Source organism: Microcaecilia unicolor, chromosome 4, assembly GCF_901765095.1.
Source record: "Microcaecilia unicolor chromosome 4, aMicUni1.1, whole genome shotgun sequence".
Taxonomy (NCBI): Eukaryota; Metazoa; Chordata; class Amphibia; order Gymnophiona; family Siphonopidae; genus Microcaecilia; species Microcaecilia unicolor.
In genome coordinates, this window is record NC_044034.1 from 206,473,578 (window position 1) to 206,488,468 (window position 14,891).

The 14,891-nt window shown below is 45.6% G+C and overlaps 1 protein-coding gene across 2 annotated transcripts in view; it reads right to left on the bottom strand.

Moving 5' to 3' along the window:
- Positions 1 to 385: 385 nt before the first annotated feature.
- Positions 386 to 14,891, bottom strand: part of CPSF7 (cleavage and polyadenylation specific factor 7) — a 132,834-nt gene continuing 118,328 nt past the window's right edge. For both annotated transcript variants that reach the window (XM_030201165.1, XM_030201164.1), the window contains exon 9: positions 386 to 3,240. The gene's annotated coding sequence lies outside the window, so the exon portion shown is untranslated. The remainder of the gene's footprint in view (positions 3,241 to 14,891) is intronic.

Below are 14,891 nucleotides of genomic sequence, written 5' to 3' on the forward strand. Positions count from 1 at the left end.
TGGTTTTTATATGCAAATAATATCGCAGTGAACTACCTGAAAACCAAAAGCTGTTTGCAGTCTTGAAAAACCAGAGCTGGTGGAGTCTCAGCTTATGGTTGGTCAAAATCCCACACACTGGGTACAACTTATTTAAACATAAATTTTCTCCTTTTGTCTTTATGCACTGTTAAGTACACTGGACTTAAATGTCATTAAATGTATATTATTATTATTGATGCACTACTGGTTGACACCTATATTTTAAATGACTGCTATAGAATTGGCCCACGGGTATGTCACCCATATCCCTTTCCTTATCCCCAACCCCCCCCCCCCCCCCCCCCGTAGTTTCCAGCATCTCTCTCCTTCCCTACTCCCCCCCTCCCAGTGCTCAGCATCTCCCCTTCCCTTCCTTATCCCCTCCAGGACAGCACAGATGTAGTAGTCAGAATTCCTATGGATGATACAGTGGTTGGTATGGGGCCTTGAGCACCTGCACCTGCTCAAGCCCCACCAGACCCGACCCCTTCCAAAACAGGAAGTTCAGAGAGAATGGGACCTGGTGAATCTTGAGTATGTGCAGATGCTCAAGGCCTCGTACCAGCACCATGTCTCCCATAGGTATTAATTGATGCACTGGCACCATCCCAATCTGTACCTCCCTAGGCAGATAACTAGTCTGCCCAGTGGTTGGACCATCTCTGAACTGCTGCTGTAACATTTGCATATATTTCTTAAAATGATGGCATCATATGTTTAAATGTATTGCAAAATCAACCAAAGCAAGGTGTGATTAAACTGTTGTGCCTTTGTACACAGCTGAGCAGAACTGGTTGTTTAAGACTTTTAAAACCGAATCTAGTATAAACTTGACAACCACTGCAGATTTCTACCTGCTGCTGCATAAGAGCAAAAGAATAGCTGTAAGCTGGCCCTGCCTGAGCAGATCCACTTAATACAAACTCCATCAAACAGCTCATACCCCATTTAATATTTAAAATAGTTTGTTACAAAAAGGAAAGAAATACAATGCGTTATAAAATATTGACAATGTCATCAAGTTTATTACACACAATTGCAACCTATGAGAAGATGGAACACAAATCAAGTCGATGATAACAGCTACAATGGGGGGGGGGGGGGGGGGGGGGGGGGCTCTCTTATTTCAAACTATGTCAAGTTAAACTAAAAATCATGTCATTAAGTAAAAAAAAACATATACCTCCAGTCAAAGGGGGTCTCTTATACATGAAGTTACCTCTTATGTTTAAATAAAAACATTCAGAAAAGGAGTTAATTGTCTATATCATCCTTAGAGGTAAAGCTTACCATTCAGAACAACAGAGTATCCCCTTTAAGTAACAAAACAGTTGTAAGGAACAACCTCTTGCTCCCCCCCAAAAAATAAACAACCTGGAAAAGAGGTCCTCTTCCAGGGAAGACAAAGTGAAATTTATTGACTTACTGTGAGGGGAGAAACTACAGGAGAAACTGGTCCCTACTTGTTACTGCAAGTGGCCTAGTGGCCCTGTGTCTCATGCCATTGATACTGCAGAACCAGCCCTACCCCTTGGGGTTCATGGCACATGGGACTGCAGAGCCAGCTCAATGACATATGCAACAGCACATCTAATGCTCCCTGCACATTTGATGCAAGGACTGCAGAATTTGCCACACTCTCAGTGGAGAGTACAGGCACCAGCAAAAATAGCTGTACTAATGACTGTATATTGGTGTTAGCACTACAATGTAAACCACAAGTGTCACTGCTCATGGAAAAAAAAAATGCAGCAGAACAGAGTATGTTCTTTACTGCATGAGGAGCAGATGCCAGGCAACGGATACAGAGGGCACATGCAAGAGCTGGGGGATTCCTTATGTCCCACTGTCATGGTAACACTATAAAAAGGCCTTAAATGGAGAGACTAAAAGGATTCTCAAGGAGGTATAACATTTTGGAAATGCAGCACAAACATGAATCAGAATGACAGACAGGGAAGGCCAGGGAGAGGGTGGACAATGTCTAGGGATGTACACAGAGACAGTGCGGCTGACAGTCAAACCCTGTGCCCTCTTCATTGCTGAATGCAAGGAAATTTAGAGGATAAGGTCAACCAATGGCAAGTGTTGCACATTGCTTTGCAGAGCACCTGGGTTTGATTGCTGGGCCAAAATTCTGTGCCCCAGCTAGGTGTTATAGATGCTGCAGAGGAAGCATTTCACAGCCTCAGGGATGACAAAGTTCCAGACATAATGCAGTGGAAACTGGACAGACTTTGGGTTCACAATGGCAATGGTCTGGGAGGAGCCCTGGTGAATGGCCTCTGGCTATAGACCATGGCTGCAGTGACTGGGTGAAGTGAGCTTGAAGGGGAAACATTTCCAGTAGCCCAGCCCACTTCCTACTGAGCTGGAAACCCAGAGGAGGAGAAACATGTTGGTCCAAAACCCCCCTCAAATCTTAGGGTCAGGGGGAGGAGGAAGAAGTAATTTTCAAGATTTATGCGTATGATACAAAGTGTGTTAATCTCACCAGGGGTGTGGTATAAACTGTAGGTTATTTTATTCTGGTTGTCAGCCTCCTTATCTTGAGGAATACACAAGTACACATAAAATGAAGGCAGAGTAGCAAGTGGTTGGGGTAACAATCCACTGCCATAAGAACATTTTCTTTTTAGTAGCATTAAGGAACTTCAGCATTGTTCACTATCTGTTTTCCTCAGACACTCAAACCAAAGTTAAGACCTTAACCTGTTCTCTGAGCCCAATATCCAGTTACCACTGCATCCATAACACAAAGTACCCCCATGCCACCTTATTTTTAGTAGAAAAAATGGTCTTCAATACAATTCCAATCAGTCACAAGTTGGTTCTCACTTCTGTCTTGTCTCTTCATGTGCCCTATTTTCACTCAAAATGACATGGAGAAACTTCCTGCCAACATTCCACTCCTTTGAAGAGGTAAAATCGTAACAGGAGCTGACAATGCGCTGTGAGTTAGAAAGCACCAACACCACTGCGGAGGGCACACACAGGGCTACAAAACGATGTAAGTTGTGTTCTGTGGTAGAAAGATGGGTATCCCTGGCGAAAGAAGTTGATGTACAATCAAAGCTCAAGGCTTGGCTCCTAGAGATTTGGGAGGGTCACTGCATCCTTCAGTCCTAACATGGTGACAAAATGCAAGCCCGTTCAAATAAACAAAAAAATAAAAAAAACATAAAAATAAAAAAAAAATAAAGACATCCATCTGAAGACCTGCAAGAGAGGAAAAGAAGCAGTTAGAAATCTAGAGATGTACACCCTAGAAAAGCAGTGCAACAGAGACGGGAAACATATCTAAAAGGTGGTAATAAAAAATACACATAAATCAAAAATGACTGTCTCTGGGAAAAGGTGACTAAAGTAGTAGATTTGAAATGTTGACAATGGCCAATTTTTCATGTCATGAGTCCATAAAGCAGCAGGGTGGAGCTTAAAGAATAGAAAAAAAAATAAATATGTTGAGTTTCAAAGCACTTACCTCCTAGAACTGTTTATTTGAGGTAAGCATATTGGTTCACAACGGCTCATATTCAAAAATATCTTATGCGGATTGTGGAATTACTACTATTTGATACCTTCATAATATCAGTGCTGTTGAGCTACCAGTAATTGCTTAGATATACACTGTGTGACAAGCAATATATAAAGTACCGAATAAACCACAAATGCTCAGAAATGTAACTGATGTTTTGCCAGAAATCTCTTCATATATACAAATTATGGGGTAAAAAGTTCATTTTTACAAACTTAAAAAATAAGCTCCACCCTAATAATAAGCAGTCTGAGAAAGTTACATGTTTGAACTTCTGTAACTTTTTCATTTTTTTTCACATAAAAGGCTGGGGTTTGGACTGTTGTATTACAAATTGTTGGCCCTAACAGAATTCAATAAAATCTCATTTTTTTTGTTTCTAGTGACTTTAGTCATCTTTTCCCCAGAGATGGTCACAAATTGATTCTAAGGGAAAAGACATTCTATAACAAAAAAAAGGGCGATGGATATATGGAAGATCCTTCTGGGGTAGGTGGTGGCAGCAGCTAAAAGAGTAACGAATTATAAGGCAGCACAGGCTAACTAGATTTGCTAAAAGTGAAGAGGGCTGAAAATATGACCTAATGACCCATATTCACTTGTTTATATTGCTTAGATTTTCATATTGGCGGGACATAAATATAATAAATGAAATGAAATATAAGTGCTCATAGGACCATGCTCTTCTCCAAAGTGGTTAATTGTTAGAAGTCCTTGCAATACCACAAGGTTGCCCGACAAGCTGTGATGGTAGAATATACTAACAGATGGGTCTGTTTGGCATACTTATTTGATAATAACAAAAAGTCCTATTGGAAATACAGACACTAGAATAGCTGGACCTGGTAGCTAGTTAGGTCATATTGTAACAAGAGAATCAAACTAGCATCTGGGTTTGTCTGGTAGCTTGCAAATTCTCCAATACCTCTTGTGGAAATACAGGTGCAAATGTAGCTGGGTCTGTCTGGCAGGCTATGCAATGGGAACTAGGAGGATGAATGGCTGGACAACAGCCAAGCTAATATTGCTGGCAATTTAGATTATTAAGGAGAAATTAAAGTATGTCTTACTTGATAGTCTTCTTTCCTTTAGTCCTTCAGACTATTCCAGAAAAGCGGGTGTTATGACCATCAGCCATCAAGAAGAGGTAAAGGGGGTTGATATTCAGACCGCAGGAGTTAGCCTGGCTAACTCCCACTGTCTGTGGTGATGCCAGATATTTAATGCTGGGCCGTTTCCGGTGACCAACACTGAATATCTGGTTTATTTAAGGCTGCTAAACTTAGTTGGCGATACACTGAAAATTGGAGGATAGCCAGTTATATTGTGCAATACAGCGAAGATACTTACCTGTAGTAGGTATTCTCTGAGGACAGCAGGTTGATTATTCTCACATGTGGGTCGACGTCTGCGGCGGCCCGGGAATTGGCATTTTGCAAAAGCAAAAAAGTTTTGCCAGAGTCTTCTGGTGCGCGTGCAGCGCGGATCAACTTCCCGTTCACTGCGCGAGCGAGTACCTCAGTTAAATTAAAGAGCAAAACAATAACAACTCCAAAGGGGAAGTGGGAGGGATTGTGACAATAATCAGCCTGCTTTCTCCGAGGACAAGCAGGCTGCTTATTCTGACATGTGGGGTATTCCTAGCATTCAGGCGCACTCAAAACTATGAAGATTGGTCAACTGGGCCTCGCAACGGCAAGGACATAACACAGGTTAACCTGAAACTATATACAGCTAGCTGAGAGTGTAGCCTGGAACACAATAAAACGGGCCTAGGAGGGTAGAGTTGGATTCTAAACCCCAAACAGATTCTGCAGCACTGACTGCCCATACCGACTGTCACGTCGGGTATCCTGCTGAAGGTAGTAGTGAGATGTGAATGTGTGGGACTGATGACCATGTTGCAGCCTTGCAAATCTCTTCAATGGAGGCTGACTTTAAATGAGCCACCGACGCAGCCATGGCTCTAACATTATGAGCCGTGACATGACCCTCCAGAGTCAGCCCAGCTTGGGCATAAGTGAAGGATATGGAATCTGCTAGCCAATTGGAGATTGTGCATTTTCCGATGGCGACTCCCCTCATGTTGGGATCGAAAGAAACAAACAACTGGGCAGACTGTCTGAAGGGCTTGTCTGCTCCACGTAAAAGGCCAATGCTCTCTTGCAGTCCAAGGTGTGCAAGCTGCTCTCGCCAGGGTGGGCATGAGGTCGGGGAAAAAATGCTAGCAAGACAATTGACTGGTTTAGATGGCACTCCGACACCACCTTCGGCAGGAACTTAGGATGCGTGCAGAGGACTACTCTGTTGTGATGAAACTTAGTATAAGGCGCATGTACTACTAAGGCCTGAAGCTCACTGACTCTACGAGTTGAAGTAACAGCCACAAAGTAAATGACCTTCCAGGTCAAGTATCTCAGATGGCAGGAATTCAGTGGCTCAAAAAGAGCTTTCATCAGCTGGGTGAGAACGACGTTGAGATCCCATGACACTGGCAGAGGTTTGACAGGGGGATTTGACAAAAGCAAACCTCTCATGAAGTGAACAATTAAAGGCTGTCCAGAGATCGGCTTACCCTCTACACGCTTATGATAAGCGCTAATTGCACTGAGGTGAACCCTTACGGAGTTGGTCTTGAGACCAGACTCTGACAAGTGTAGAAGGTATTCAAGCAGGATTTGTGTAGGATAAGAGAGAGAATCTAGGCCTTGCTGTCACACCAGATGGCAAACCTCCTCCATTTGAAAGAGTAACACCTCTTTGTGGAGTCTTTCCTGGAAGCAAGCAAGACTCGGGAGACACCCTCTGAAAGACACAAGGAGGCAAATTCTAAGGTCTCAACATCCAGGCCGTGAAAGCCAGAAACTGGAGGTTAGGATGTAGAAGCGACCCCTCGTTCTGAGTGATGAGAGTTGGAAAACACTCCAATCTCCACGGTTCTTCGGAGGACAACTCCAGAAGAAGAGGAAACCAAATTTGACGTGGCCAGAAGGGTGTAATCAGGATCATGGTTCCACAGACTTGCTTGAGTTTCAGCAAAGTCTTCCTTACTAAAGGAATGGGAGGATACGGATACAGAAGGCCTGTTCCCCAATGTAGGAGAAAGGCATCTGACACTAGTCTGTCGTGGGCCTGAAGTCTGGAACAGAACTGAGGGACCTTGTGATTGATCTGAGTGGCAAAAAGATCCACCGAGGGGGTGCCCCACACTCGGAAGATCTTGCGGGCTACGCCCATGTTCAGTGACCACTCGTGAGGTTGCATTACCCTGCTCAATCTGTCGGACAGACTGTTGTTTACACCTGCCAGATAAGTGGCCTGGAGAAACATGCTCTGACGGCGTGCCCAAAGCCACATCTGAACAGCTTCCTGACACAGAGGGCGAGATCCGGTGCCCCCCTGCTTGTTGGTGTAATACATCGCAACCTGATTGTCTGAATCAAGATGATTTGGTGGATAGCCCATCTCTGAAAGCCTTTAGAGCGTTCCAGATCACTCATAATTCCAGGAGGTTGATCTGAAGACCTGTTTCCCGGAAGGACCAGGCTCCTTGAGTGTGAAACCCATCTACATAAGCACTCCACCCTAGGAGGGATGCATCCGTCATCAGCAATTTTTGTAGCTGAGGAATTTGGAATGGTCGTCCCATGGTCAAATTGGACTGGACTGTCCACCACTGAAGAGAATTTTGAAAATCGGTGGACAGTTGGATCACATCCTCCAGATCCCCCGCAGCTTGACACCACTGGGAAGCTAGGGTCCACTGAGCTGACCTCATATGTAGATGTGCCATGGGAGTTACATGAACTGTAAAGGCCATGTGGCCCAGAAGCCTCAACATCTGCCGAGCTGTGATTTGCTGAGATGCTCGAACTGTGGACACCAAGAACAGGAGGTTGTCTGCCCTTGTCTTGGGAAGATAGGCCCGAGCTGTCTTCGTGTCCAGCAGTGCTCCAATGAATTCCAATTTTTTGACAGGAGTGTGATGGGACTTGGAGTAATTTATTACGAACCCCAGTAGCTCTAGCACCCGAATAGTCATTCCCATGGACTCCAGAGCACCTTCCTCCGAGGTGCGCTTCATCAGCCAATCGTCGAGATAATGATACACATGCACCCCCAGTCTGCGTAGCGATGCTACGACTACAGCTAGACACTTTGTAAACACTGGTCACAGACGCAAGGCCAAAGGGCAGTACACAGTACTGAAAGTGCTGTGTTCCCAGCTGAAACCAAAGATACTTCCTGTGAGCTGGAAGTATTGGGATGCGAGTGTAGGCATCCTTTAAGTCCAGAGAGCATAACCAATTGTTCTCCTGAATCATGGGAAGAAGGGTGCCTAGGGAAACCATCCTGAACTTTTCTCGGACTAGGAATTTGTTTAGGGCCCTTAGGTCTACTAGGATGGGACGCATCCCCCCTGTTTTCTTTTGCACAAGGAAGTACCTAGAATAGAATCCCAGCCCTTCTTCCCCTGGTGGAATGGGTTCAACCGCATGGGCCTTTAGAAGGGCGGAGAGTTCCTCTGCAAGTATCTGCTTGTGCTGGGAGCTGTAAGAATGAGCTCCTGGTGGACAATTTGAAGGTTTGGATTCCAGATTGAGGGTGTATCCTAACCGGACTATTTGAAGAACCCACCGGTCAGAGATTATAAGAGGCTACCTTTGGTGAAAAAAACATTAACCTCCCCCCAACTGGCAAGTCGCCCAGTACAGACACTGTCACAGTGGCTATGCTGAGCTGGAGCCAGTCAAAAGCCTGTCCCTTGCTTTTGCTGGGGAGAAGCAGGGGCCTTAGGTGCACGCTATTGACGAGAACGAGCGTGCTGGGGCTGAGCCTGACTAGGCTGCCGAGAAGCAGGAGTGTACCTACGCCTAGCATAGGAATAGGGAGCACTCCTCTTCCCCCAAAAAAACCTCCTAGATGAAAGCACCCGGCGGGAGAGAGAATCTATAGCATCATTATGCTTCTTGATCTGGCCAACAAGATCCTCTACTTTTTCACCAAAACGTTTGTCAAAAGGTTGTCCCCCTGGCAAGGTACAACCGCCCTCCGCTGCTGGACCAAATGATCCAGTTCAGAGATACGCAGCCATGAGAGTCTGCGCATCACTATACTTTGAGCAGCGATTCTGGATGCCACATCAAAAGAGTCATAAGCGACCCTGGCCAGGAATTTACGACATGCCTTCTGCTGCCTGACCACCTGGCGAAAAGGCTCAACCTGCTCCGGAGGGAGGGCATCAACCAAGCTAGACAGCTGTCTCACAGAGTTCCACAAGTGGATGCTCATGAAGAGCTGGTAAGACTGGATTCGGGAAGCGAACATAGCGGCCTGATATGTCTTCCTCCCGAAAGAATCCAAGGTCCTAGTTTCTCTGCCTGGGGCGCTGAGGCATAGTCTCTAGTACTCTTGGCTCTTTTGAGGGTGGAGTCCACCACCATGGAATTGTGGGGTAACTGAGACCTCATCAATCCAGGTTCACCCAGGATCAGATACTGGGAATCAGCTTTCCTCGGGATCATGGGGCCAGACAGAGGGAACGACCGGTTCCGCATAAGGAGGAGCCATCACTGGCTCCTTAGGTGGAGAAGGATAGTTCAGGACCTCGAGCATCTCAGCTCTGGGCTCATCCTCAACCTCCATAGGGAATGGAATAGCCGTAGCCATTTCCGGAACAAAAGAAGGACAGACTTTCCAGAGGAGATAGTCTCCTTTCAGGTGGAGGGGAAGGTTCAGAGGGAATCCCATACGACTCATCAGAAGAAAAGTATCTGGGACTTCCCTCTGACTTCCATGAACGCTCCTCTTCAGTATCAGATAATACCTCTCTCAGGGAACTCTGAGCCTGCCTCGACGCAGAGGATCGACATCCTCAATGGCGATGTTGAGAGGCCGATGCCCGCATAGACTGCGGCAAAGCTTCCTCCACCGACATCGAAGGGGAGTCGACCTGAGGTGGCAAGCGGCACCGAGGATGGGGACCTCACCACAGGTGAAGGGCCAGACGCCGCTGCAGCAGACGGTATGGAAGGTGCAATCACCTCCGACACCGCAGCAGACCGACGCAGCAGTCTTTCCAGAAGCTCTGGAAGCAGGGCCCAGATGCGTTCATGAGTCGCCATCGGAAAAGGCTGCGGGGTTGGTGGAACAGCCGGTGGCAGAACCTGCTGAGGTTCAGGAGCAGGTACCGGGCTGTTAGGAGACCAACGAATCAGCAACTCCTGTATAGAGGGGGAGCGGTCCTCTCGGCACCAACGCTTCTCAGGTGCCGAATCCCTCGACGCCCCGGAGCTCCCGGCACTGCGTGTAGAAGATCGATGACAGTGCTTCTTTACCTTCGCTCAATGCCAGTCATCAAGACTCCTCGGTACCGACGAGGACGACGTGGAATCCTCACATATCCTTGGGGTCACCGCCATATTGGGAAAAGACCAAGGGTCCATCAAGCCCAGCATCCTGTCTCCGACAGTGGCCAATCCAGGCTTCAAGAATCCGGCAAACTCCTCCCCCCCCCCAAAAAAAATTAATAATGTTCAATAGACTTTTCCCTCAGGAATCTGTCCAAACCCCCTTTAAATTCCGTAATGCCAGCTGCTGTCACTACGTTCTCCAGCAACGAGTTCCAGAGTCTAACTACACGCTGAGTAAAGAAAAACCTTCTCCTATTTGTTTTAAATCTACCATATTCTAGCTTCATCTTGTGTCCCCTGGTTTTGTTGTTGTTTGAAAGTGTAAACAAACGCTTCACATCTGTCCGCTCTACTCCGCTCATTATCTTGTAGACTTCTATCATATCACCCCTCAGCTGCCTTTTCTATTAGATTGTAAGCTCTTTGAGCAGGGACTGTCTTTCTTCTATGTTTGTGCAGCGCTGCGTACGCCTTGTAGCGCTATAGAAATGCTAAATAGTAGTAGTAGTAGTTTCTCCAAGCTGAAGAGCCCTAACCTGACAATGGTCGGTCCCGGGGAACCTGCATAGCAGGAGGTCTCAAGACAGGTGGAGACCCACTCGATGCCTCACTGCTCCCAGCGCGACTTGGTCTCTCAGCAGTCATTGCTCCTGACATCGATGCCTCCCTCGATGTCGATGCAGACGCCCTCAGTACCAATGTCGATGCTGACGTTGAAGGACCGGACTGAGCCCCAAAAAGTTTCTCTTGCTGGGCTTCTCGAGCCACTTGAGTCCATTTCTTCATATGACACAGACTACAAGCAGGTGGGCTGTGCTTGGGCCCAAGGTACTAGATACACCAGGAATGGGTATGGTCCTGTTGCACAGAGTACAACGTTTGAAGCCGATGGGTGTCTTCGATGACATGGAAGGAAAAATGCTCTTGGAGAAATCAAAAGACACGATTGTGCCAAAATGAAAGGGCACAAAAAGGGAAAAACCCGACCACGCGGCCTAAAAATCGGCTGCGTCGAAAAAGAAAGAAAACTTTAACTGTGAAAAAAGAATTAAGGATAAATAAAAGTTTTTTTTTTAAACAAAGAAGAAAACCCTACGCGTAAACGCGAAAAACAGTTCAAAAAAGGAGGACTCTTCCCCGGACAAACGAGGAGCACAGAAAAATCTCTGCCACACCTCGTCGTGGAAAATAGAGAACTGAGGTACTCACTCGTGCAGTGAGCGGGAAGTTGGTCCATGCATGCACGCTGTGCACTGCACGTGCGCCAGAAGACTCTGGCAAAACTGTTTTTTGCTTTTGCAAAATGCTGATTCCCGGGCCGACGCAGACGTCGACCCACATGTGAGAATAAGCAGCCTGCTTGTCCTCGGAGAAAATCTGCTATCCACAAAGCGCTAACTGGGGATAATTCAGCGGGAGACAGCCAACTATCTCCCGCTTAATATTGGCAGATAGCCGGTTAAGTACCATTTAACCAGCCAGTACCATTCCTGGCCAGTTAAATGGTTTTCAATATCGACCGAATAGAGTACACCGAAGTTCTGCATTCTCCAAGTTCAGTCTGTAGCTTCCACACTTCAATATTTTGACAAGCAAACAGTAGACAGAAATCAGATTCAAATAAGAAGAATCACCGTGCTATGACTTGCACAAAAGGAAACACAAAAGTCCACCTACAACTATAATAACGCAAAATGAGGAAGAACCAAACATGAAGAACCGGTAATAGTGGAACGAATGCAGAAAGACTCTTCCTGAGGATAGGTTCTAGAATAGTCTGAAGACTAAGGAAAGAAAATTATCTGGTACACATTTTCTCCTTCCTTACCGGCTTAGACTACTCTCCTCACCACTGAATCAGTCATAAAAAACGACTCATAGGTTTGCCAACACCCACTGTAAACTGGACATATGTCCCAGTCACTACTCAAATCCACCCCTGACCGCTTCATAGCAGACCTCACATCCCACCTAAACTTCATGCTACAACAAGGTCTCTTCCCCAAGGAACATGGCAACAGCCTACTCACCCCAATACCAAAAGACGCCAAGAAAAACACAAACGACCTAACCAATTACCGCCCAGTTGCGTCTATACCACTAGTAGTCAAACTGATGGAGAGCTTGGTGACCAAACAGCTTATGGAATACATGGACAAGTTCTCAATACTACACGACTCACAGTCAGGGTTCCGCCCCCACCACAGTACTGAAACTGTCCTAGTCACACTCCTGGCCAAATTCAAGCAAGAAATGGCCACAGGTAAAAGTATACTTCTCCTCCAATTCGACATGTCGAGCGCATTTGACATGGTAAACCACAATATACTCCTAAGACTCCTTGGCCATTTCGGGATTGATGGGAACGTACTTAACTGGATAAAGGGTTTTCTAACCACCAGAACTTACCGAGTAATATCAAACTCAAACATATCATCACCGTAGAAAGCTACCTGTAGAGTACCTCAAGGATCACCACTATCACCAATACTCCAACATGATGATGATCCCACTGGCAAAGTCCCTAAACTTCCGAGGCCGCAACCCATTCATCTATGCAGACGTCACAATCTACATTCCCTTCAGTCATGACTTGACAGAAATAACCAATGAAATCAATGATGGCCTGAACATCATGAACTCCTGGGCAAACTCATTCCAACGAAAAACTGAACACTGAAAAAACACACTGCCTCATCCTCTCATCTCAACATAACAAATACAAACCCACAACCGTAAACACCCTAGAACACACCCTCCCTACCTCGGACAGCCTAAAAATACTTGGTGTCACAATTGACCACAACCTTACCCTTGAGAGCCAAGTAAACTCTGTAATAAAGAAAATGTTCTAATCAATGTGGAAACTTAAACGAATAAAACCTTTCTTCCTAAGGGAAATCCTTCGAAACCTAATACAATCAATGGTCCTAAGCCATGCAGATTACTGCAACGCAATCTATGCAGGATGTAAAGAACAACTCGCAAAAAAAAACTCCAGAACCGCCCAAAACACAGCTGCCAGGCAGATATTTAGTAAATCCACTTCGAAAGTGCTAACCCCTCCGAGAAATGCTGCATTGGCTCCCAATCAAAGAACGCATCATCTTCAAAATCTGCACCTTTGTCCACAAAATTATCTACGGAATAGTCCCAGGATACATGACAGATCTCATAGATCTACCAACCAAAAACAGAATCAGATCATCACGATCATACCTAAACTTACATTACCCAAATTGCAAAGGACTTAAATACAAAACAACTTATGCATCCAGCTTCTCCTACGTAAGTGCACAACTATACAATGGACTCCCAAAAGCTGTAAAAACAATCCATGACCATCTAAACTTCAGAAAATCACTAAAAACCAGCCTCTTCAAAAAGGCTTAACCCACCGATCCAACGTAAATCCCCACACCCAGCAACACAGCACAACCAATGATCGTACTGGACAATATACATTCCCTTCGAACTTCACAGTGCTGACACACACCTACCTCATTTGACCACAATTCAACCTTGTATTTGTTATCAACTGACTGGTGAACGCCTTAATGGTACCATGTAAGCCACATTCAGCCTGCAAATAGGTGGAAAATGTGGGGTACAAATGTAACAAATAAATAAATTCACTGCTTTGAGTGAATTTTTCAAAAGGCCGTAAATAAATACAATAAACAGTCTCACGGAAGAAAATGAGTACCATAAGTCTTCTCTGCAAAAGGATGAGAATCTATTGACTAGTTAACAAAAACACAAGAAATAACTTTTGGAAGAAAGGAAGAGACTGTGTGGAGTGAAACCCCAGCTTCCATAAAACGGAGAAAGGAATCACAGCATGAGAGTGCATGGAGCTCTAAAATTCTTCAACAAGAAGAAACAGCCACCAGGAATATTGTCTTTAAGGTCAAATCCTTCAAGTAGACTTCTTAAGTGGCACAAAAGCAAACTTCTAAAGTACTCACAGAACAAATTGAGATTCTACGCCAGACGAATGGACCAAACAGGAGGGCAAAGGTGATTGGCACCCTTAAAAAGCTCACTACTTCTGGACGAGAAGCAGATAAGAGGAACCCTTAGGTGATCCCCTGAAACAAGCCAATGCAGCTATTTGAACGTGCAAAGAATAAAGAACTAATCCCTTTTCAAGGTGTGATTAGAGAAAGACCAATATATGGGGGCTACTGAAGATGGAAGCAGGGAGATCTTCTGTGAGAACACCGACCTTCAAAAGGTCCGCCATACTCTAGAATATGCTGCAGAAGCAGACAGTTTTCTGATTTGAAGAAGGGTGGCAATCACTTTTAAAATAATACCCCTTGCGTCTCAGCCTTGCACTTGAAGAGTCAGGTCGCAAGACCAAAAGGGGGAAGGGATCCTCCAGTACGCTTGGACATCAATGTAAAACACCCCTGCTCTGAAGAAGTTTGAGGGGCTAATCCTGCAACAGGTGAATTAGATCTGTGTACCACAGTCATCTCTGCCAATCCAGAGCTAGCAGGACCACCCAAGTCTGTGTGGGTCACAATGTGCTGTAGAAGGCAGTACAACAGGGACCAAGGAAGAAAAGACATATAGGAGACTGCTGCAAGGCCACGGTTGAACTATTGTGTCCAGATCCAAGAACTCAGCTCGTTCCGATGCCTGAAAAGAACTTTGAATGTTGACATTTGTCCTGGTGGCCATTAAGTCCATGATTGGCCATCTGCATCAGTTTACTATTAGATAAAAGCAGCACTGGACAATGCCTGTTCTCCTGGGTCCAGAGTGTGTCGGTGAGGAAATCTGTTTGCAAGCTCACAGTTCCCACTGTGGTGTGCAGCTGACTGCTGAAAGACTCCCCAAGATGCCTCTCCGCCATCTGAATAGAATGCAGACTCTAGAGCTAGATGGAGAATGTGAGTCCCTCCTTGCCT